Below are 6,965 nucleotides of genomic sequence, written 5' to 3'. Positions count from 1 at the left end.
ACAACACATACAAGCTTGGTGAACACCGAAGTATATATAGTTAGAACCACGAGAACTTTAAATATGTCTGCTTTCCTATGCAATTTATCTTACTTGCAAAAACATTTATAATTTGCTTACTGCCATATTAAAATCTAGATAAGACCCGTTTACAGGAGGCCCTCGTTCCTTTCTTATCTGCTTTTGAGACATCTTGTAATAAGACTTTTCCCCCTGGTCTCTAGTGCTTTTTCAATTTTTCAATCAATGCAGCTGACACCAGATAATTTCAACACAAGGGACATATAACACTGGCCCCATATGAGAGGTGACCTAATTTAGTGAATCTTGGGCTGTTTATCCACAATATCTTGCCTGTGAATATTTGAAAGGGCATAACCATTGTAATCTCCTGGGGTGGGGGGAGGAAAACAGAAGGCTCACGAGAGTCTTCCTGCTCACAGAAGATGCTGAAGCAAAGGAGGCCGTGATGGTACTCGCTACACAAACAGGAGAATCCGTTCATTGGAATTTCACTATGTGGGATCTGTATGCTTCTCCTCTGGCTCCTTCTCCCTCGACCCTCCCTCCATGCTTGCTCAGCATTCTGGTTGCTTTCTATCTTACATGGTTCTGGAAAAGCGGGGCAGCAGGATGTCAGGATGTCTGGGTGTCTTTCTTGGCAGTTATGTGGGTCAGCGCAAAAGAGAGCAAACACAAGATGTCACAGATGGACGAGCCTCGTCCAAGGGCACACCAACCACCCTGTGTGTCCAAGGCACCCTGTGGGCTGCTAACAGGAGGCTGATGTCTTCAGCAAGACATGTGCCCCATTTGAAGGGATTTCCTTAGCAATGATGAAAAATATGTAGCGTGGGGCTTGGAGTGTAGCTCAGCTGGTAGAGGGCCTGCCTAGCATGCACGAAGCTCTATGCTGAATCCCCAGCGCAGCCTTAAGTGGGCACAGAGGAACACACCTGCGATCCCAATACTCAGGAGGTGGAGGCAGGAGGACCGGAAAGAACTTCAAGGTCACCCTCAGCTACATCAGCGGGTTAGAATTCCACCTGGGATATTTGAGAACCTGTCTCCAGCAAACAAAAATAGACAGACAATGTGATTAGACACTAAGATGCTTCTATTCATGTCTTACTAGTTAAACGGAAAGTCCCAAGAATGATATTTTGCAAGGAGTGCACTCCCCAAACAAGCCATTATCAATTCATTTACCCATAGAGTCTTGATGATGCTGGGGATTTTATACATTGTCTCTTAGTGACATAGAATTCAGACAAAATCAGAAGAGTAAATGGACATACAAGTAATAGATAACAAGACTGCTCCTTTTATGATGAAAATAATTTGAATTTTATTCAAAATTATCTCTGAGATATTTCCAGTTTTTTGGCATAGTGGACTTAATGTCACATTTTCCTGGATTATTTCATATTGATTAATATCACCCCCAAAACAAATATATTGAATATATTGTGCATACTTCAAGCCTTATGCATGGGAAGCTTTCATGGTGTGTTCTAACAGAATCATTTTAAAGACAGTAAGCTTGGAGCAGTTTTTTTCATTTATTATTACCAAATGACAAAATAAAATTTCTAATTTTTATGACTTCACTTCCAGATATTTAGTATCTAAAATATTATATAGAGTACTTTGATATCTCTGGTATTAAATTTACGAGGACTTGCAAGATGGCTCAGCATTTGAATGTACTTAGTGCCAAGCCTGATGAATTGAGTTAGATCCCTGGAACCCATGGGGGGAAAATGAGAAATAACTGCTGCAAATTATTCTCTGACTTCCGTGTGTATCATGGCACCCCCCCCCCACAAGTGAATAAATGTAAAATAAAAGTTTACAAAGATGTTTCCCTGTGGCCTCCTTGGCTGAAGTCTGATTTTCATACAGTTCTAAAATTTCAACTTAGCCAAGGAAAGAATTTCTAGAAGGGACTCATTCTTGGTTGGGATAGACCGTTTCCACAGAAGGCAAATTCCTGCTCAAAATCCTTGTTTTGTTTGCGGCTAGCAGCTAGGTGACACATTTGCAGGGCAAAATGAAAGCTGGGAAGTGTCCAATGCTGACTAGAAGTTTGGAAATAACAGAGCTGCCCCGTGTAGGGCCATAGAACTTCCATAGCAACCCCGAGAGTCAATATTCCTCCACCATCCAGCATTGGTACAAGGTTCTTTCAAAGTTGCTGCTGGGTTTAGGGGCTGCTGGCTGAGATCACAATGTATTTAAACAGAATCAAAGCTAAAATAGAGAGAATATGATTTAAGCAATAAATAGGGAATGTGAAGCTCCTCTTGCCGCTCCCTAAAGCTGGAAGCTTTGAGTGACTTTGAAAAGAGCTGGGAGGGGCTCCGGCGGCCCCCTGCTGGGATTCAGGCTCAGTCCTTTCCCCTACTTTCCCTTCTCTTTTCCATTCCCCAGAGGATCCTGGGAAGGACACAGTGCCAGTGAGGAGGAGCTACCAAAGCCACCCTGACTCCCAAGAGCAGTGGCCACTGATGCTCACTTTAACAATGCCTTCTACTTGATCCAATACACCTCAAAACCAGATCCTGAAACAAACAAACAAAAAAACAAAAAAACAGAAGGGAAGGGCCTGGACTTTCTGGCCTTTTGACTCGCTCACTCTGCCCTGTGTGCCTGGCCCAGGGTTCTTCAAGTTCTGTAGCCTGAAGCTTGAAGGTCAGGTTCTCAGTCAGCTGAGCCAACTAGGGTTCAATGGATCCCAGCTGTGCAGCTGAGGAATGTGCTGAGCTTGAGCGTGAATCAGTAAAGGGTCAATTCTGTCACCTGTGTGTGTAAGCGTGCACGAGCATGTAAGGAAGTGAGACCACGTGTGTGGGAAGGGAAGCGAGGAAGGGCAAGTCCAGTGCAGCTCCCCAGAAATAGGAGGGTCCTTTGGCAGAGACACTTCTCTGGCTACAGCCCTACCAACCGTCCTACCCAGGACCTCTGCGGTCCCTCAGTAGCCACCTGAGCATCTGCAGGGAGACAGGCACTGCTGCAAACTGAGAAGCCCACCTTAATCATGGTGCTTACATCGGGCTGGCCTCCCATGACAGTGGTGTCCCTGGTTTGGGGCAGCCATAACGCCCAGAGTCAGACTGAATAAATAAGCCTCGCGGTCTATAGGCTCTCTTCTCTACCTCTTTTCCTACCGTTTGTTTCTCTCGGGTTTACAAAACAATATTTTATTGAACTTTACATGCATCTGAGCCCTCCCCATTCAGGCTATTAAGATTTGGGAAGGCTCCTTGGGAGGGGTGAGTGCACAGGGGAGGCCTTACCCAGGACAGGGGGACACGCTTGGCATCCTTTCTATTTGGGGGCTGATAGAACTAGAACCAGCCCAGTGGCAGTTTTCTTGTTGTTTACTGGGAACTTCCTCTACCCTGGGAGAAGGCGGAGAAGAGAGAGAAAGAGAGAGAGAGAGAGAGAGAGAGAGAGAGAGAGAGAGAGAGAGAACAGCAACAGAGTCCTGTGAAGAGGTAGGGAACAAGGGGACATGTCAATCCAGCAGGATGGCTCAGGCCTGTGATACTAGCATTCAGTAGGCTGAGACAGGTGGAGTGCAGCTTGTGTTACAGAGTGAGACCCTGTCTCAAAACAAAACAAACAAACAAAACTAAGACAGAAAACAAGAAAGCAAGAAAGAAAGGAAGAAAGGAAAATGCAGTACATTAGAGGTCCCTGGGACCAGTTATGGAAGGAGTGGCAGAAGCTGCCTTACCTGAAACCTTGAGCCTCCCCAGTATCCCTGGAGTTCCTCCCCAGTAGACTGTGTGCCTAGAGATCCGAGGGATGTACTCCCAGGTTCTGGCAGCAAGCAAACTACAGACCACCCACTGCTGGGTCCCCAGCTCATCTCCCATCCCGGGAACCACCAACCTCTAACCCAAGAGCATTCTTATCTGTCCTGGTTGGGGCAGGATAGGGTGGGGTGGGGGGCAGGGAGAGAGGATGGAAGTGAAACCAGGGGAGCCACTGAGGCTTGTGAAGGAACCCTGAGTTGAGGTGGTTTGAGAGAGCTGCGCCCACCGAGCCAGCCAGCCTGCTTGCTTCTCTAGAAAGTGAGACTTGGAGTTCAAGCTATGGCCGTCCACACCTGTGGCTGGCACTCCTGCCCCACCCCGATCCTGACGCCTTTCCAATTATTTAAACTTGCAAGCAGAGGAAACAGAAAAGCCTCAAGTTCACAGCTGGTTGAGCCAGGTGCGCCAGTTCAGAAGCCCAAGGACAGTTCCTCAAGTTTTCAAATCCCCTAGTACGAAGTGGCTGCAAACAGGCGCCTGCCGGCACCCGCCTCCTGTCCCCAACAACAGAAGCAGCTTTAGACCCCGAGACTAGTGGCAGACAGAAACACTCAAGAGAAGGCTGCTCATGAATTCGGGTCGTATAATTTTCAGAGTCTGATGTCTTGCAAGGATGACATGACTGTGGCAGCCACGGGTCCAGGGCGGCAAGTCTGAGCAGCTGCTCCGGGCTTTGAAAAGCCCGGGACAATGGGTGCACTGTTCCCAGGGCAGGCCGCAGAGCATTTGCATAGACGGTTCTGCCTGGTTGACCAGGGGCTGTTCTGCTCAGCATTGTCCACAGATCACTTCGAGATGGCAGAGGTGACAGGATTCAGGTGAGAGCTGACGCGGGATGATGTCCAGAGGGCAGGAGGAGGAGCTGTCCTGGGAACCTTGGCTTGAGCTAGTTTGCAGGGATTCACCTATTGGCATTTGAAGATTTCCTCTGACTGCTGGCGGAGAGGAACACGGACTCTTAAGAGGAGCTTGTAGGGCCCAGTTGGGAGCATTCCGGGGTACCCCCTCGTCTAACAATCTAAAAATGTGACGGATCAAAGGGTGTTTGCTCTTGGATGTTTGAGTTACTCTGCCAAAATGGAGGCCCAAGGCTGTCACAGTGTGAAATGGAATTTCCTCTTCTCCTGAAATGGCATCTTGAAAAACTGACACCAAGGTGGGGGTGGGGGTGAGGGCAGCCGAAATGTAGGGGGTTTGACTCCAAGTGACTAACCAGCCAGACCAGAGGCAGTGCTTGGTTTCACAAGCTGGTGACGGGTTTTGACGCCTCCAAAGGAGTTGCTGCATTGCAGCACCTTGGGCACCAAACGCTTTTCCCCTCAAAGCTGGGGCTGAGCCTCCTGGAGCTTTGGCACCACCTTTAACTCCGGTGGGTAGGAGGGGCTGCAAGACAAGGACTTATTTCCACGCCCACAGTTCCCAAGTAAATATTGCCTGTTCTTTGCTTAGAAGACCTAGATTCTGAAGGAGGACATTCCAGGGGAGGGGCCTAAGTCGCAGCTGGGTGAGGTTGGAAGAGCAAGTTGGGAGGGAACATTTTTCTGCAGCTAAATAGGCCACGGTCTGAAGCGTCTGCAGCAACATTTCTGTCAGGTCAAAAGCGCTTTATTCCCACAGGCAGTTTTGTGTTTCTCCTGGGCCGGGGTCCCCAAAAGTCTGTCTCCTTCTCTCCCACCTCTGTCCCTGCTCATCCCCACCCGAGCCCAAACAGGTGCTAGCAAAGGTGACGCATTCAGATCTGCAGGGAGCTGACCGGCTGCTGGCACCGAGAGACCCCAGGGGATGATGCTTCCGAGTTCCCACCCGTGTTACACTGCGGATTGCCGCGCTGCTCATCTTGGGAATATTGCGATTAATCCAGCCGCAGGTTTCCAGATAAGTGACTGCGATGGAGACTGTTGGCGAGAAAATAGACAATTATCCGCTGTTAGCTTTACATAAAGATCGCATTAACTCAAATTAGTTATCAGACAAAAGAGCGTCGGCAAGCGCACCCTGCCCGCCCGCGCCCTGCACGTGGGCACCTCGGGGTGCAGCCTGGCAAAACGTGGGACTGGGCTGAGACCTCGCGACGTGGGGCGGGGAGTGGGAGGATGCAGAGGGGGACATAGGCTGGTGTCACTCGTGCTGTGCTGACCTGGACACGGTGGGAAGGGCCTGCCCACGGGGTGGGATTAGCCCGCCCCTGAACTCCAGCGGTCTCACTTCAGTTGGTCCCGCGCTAGTCCCTTCTGCAATCTCTACACGCTGGGCCAGCCTGTCCCCGCAGCCGGTAGTCCTTTCTTCGCTGGCAGGAATGTTATTTGATTACCCTAGACGTAGCTCCTTATTCTCCACTGCTCTACTAGGTGCACAGGACTACCTGGTGATCATCCCTTCACGGCCACCGGCCACTGTCCCTCACACCGCCCTTTGCGGAGGTCCGCTCTCCGTAGAACTCGCAGACAGGAAAAACGAAGACGAGTGTGTGGGGGGGTGGGTATCAGGACTTGGAGGTGGGGAGTTGAGAGTGGCCTGAGGCAGGAACAGCTCAATGCGACCTCGACAACCGAAGTTAAGCGCTCTCGAGGAACAGCGCATCTTCCCCACCTTGGTTCTCCTGTATCCCCCCTTAGCGTGGACACCAGCGCTCACGAGCAAGATAGATTTCACGGACCGCTATCGGTGGGAACAAACACAGCGCCCAACATCCCGAAGGGCTGCAGCGCCCAGCAGGGTCCCCACTGCCGCGGGCGTACACTGACTGTGGTGCTAGCTCTGGGCCGGCCTCCCCGGCCCCGGGGTCCCGGGCCCCGCTGAATAGGGCGGATAATGACCCCCGGTTCCCAAGGCAGGCTCTCTGCTGCCTGGTGAGCCTTGGATTTGTGTGGTCCAAGCCTTTCCCAGCTTGTCCCATTCTGTCACCGGGATAAGGGGCTCCCTCGGCTCGTTTGCACCTGCGTCGCTTTTGGCTCCTTCAGGAATGCGCTGAAGCTTGTAATCAGCTTTGTGAAGCCATTGAGTGCACGGCTGAGTGAAACTTCCAAAGCTCGAGGAAAACTGGCCGGCTGAATAGGAGCCAGCATGGGGCTGCTCTCCAAGCCTCCGCGCTGCCAAATTCCAGCAGAGCGCCTCACAATCGCCTTCCCCACACTGAGAAAA

At 50.5% G+C, this 6,965-nt stretch overlaps 1 long non-coding RNA gene across 1 annotated transcript in view; it reads right to left on the bottom strand.

Annotated features, from left to right (window-relative positions):
* Positions 1-1,326: 1,326 nt before the first annotated feature.
* Positions 1,327-6,965, bottom strand: part of LOC142857618 (uncharacterized) — a 46,017-nt gene continuing 40,378 nt past the window's right edge. The window contains exons 5-6 of the long non-coding RNA XR_012911841.1: positions 5,962-6,956; positions 1,327-5,719 (exon numbers count right to left, since the gene is read on the bottom strand). This is a non-coding gene — a long non-coding RNA (uncharacterized LOC142857618). The remainder of the gene's footprint in view (positions 5,720-5,961; positions 6,957-6,965) is intronic.

The sequence above is a fragment of the Microtus pennsylvanicus genome, chromosome 9, assembly GCF_037038515.1.
Source record: "Microtus pennsylvanicus isolate mMicPen1 chromosome 9, mMicPen1.hap1, whole genome shotgun sequence".
NCBI lineage: Eukaryota > Metazoa > Chordata > Mammalia > Rodentia > Cricetidae > Microtus > Microtus pennsylvanicus.
The sequence above is the reverse complement of the archived record's forward strand: the minus strand, read 5'-3'. Positions and strand labels throughout refer to the sequence as shown.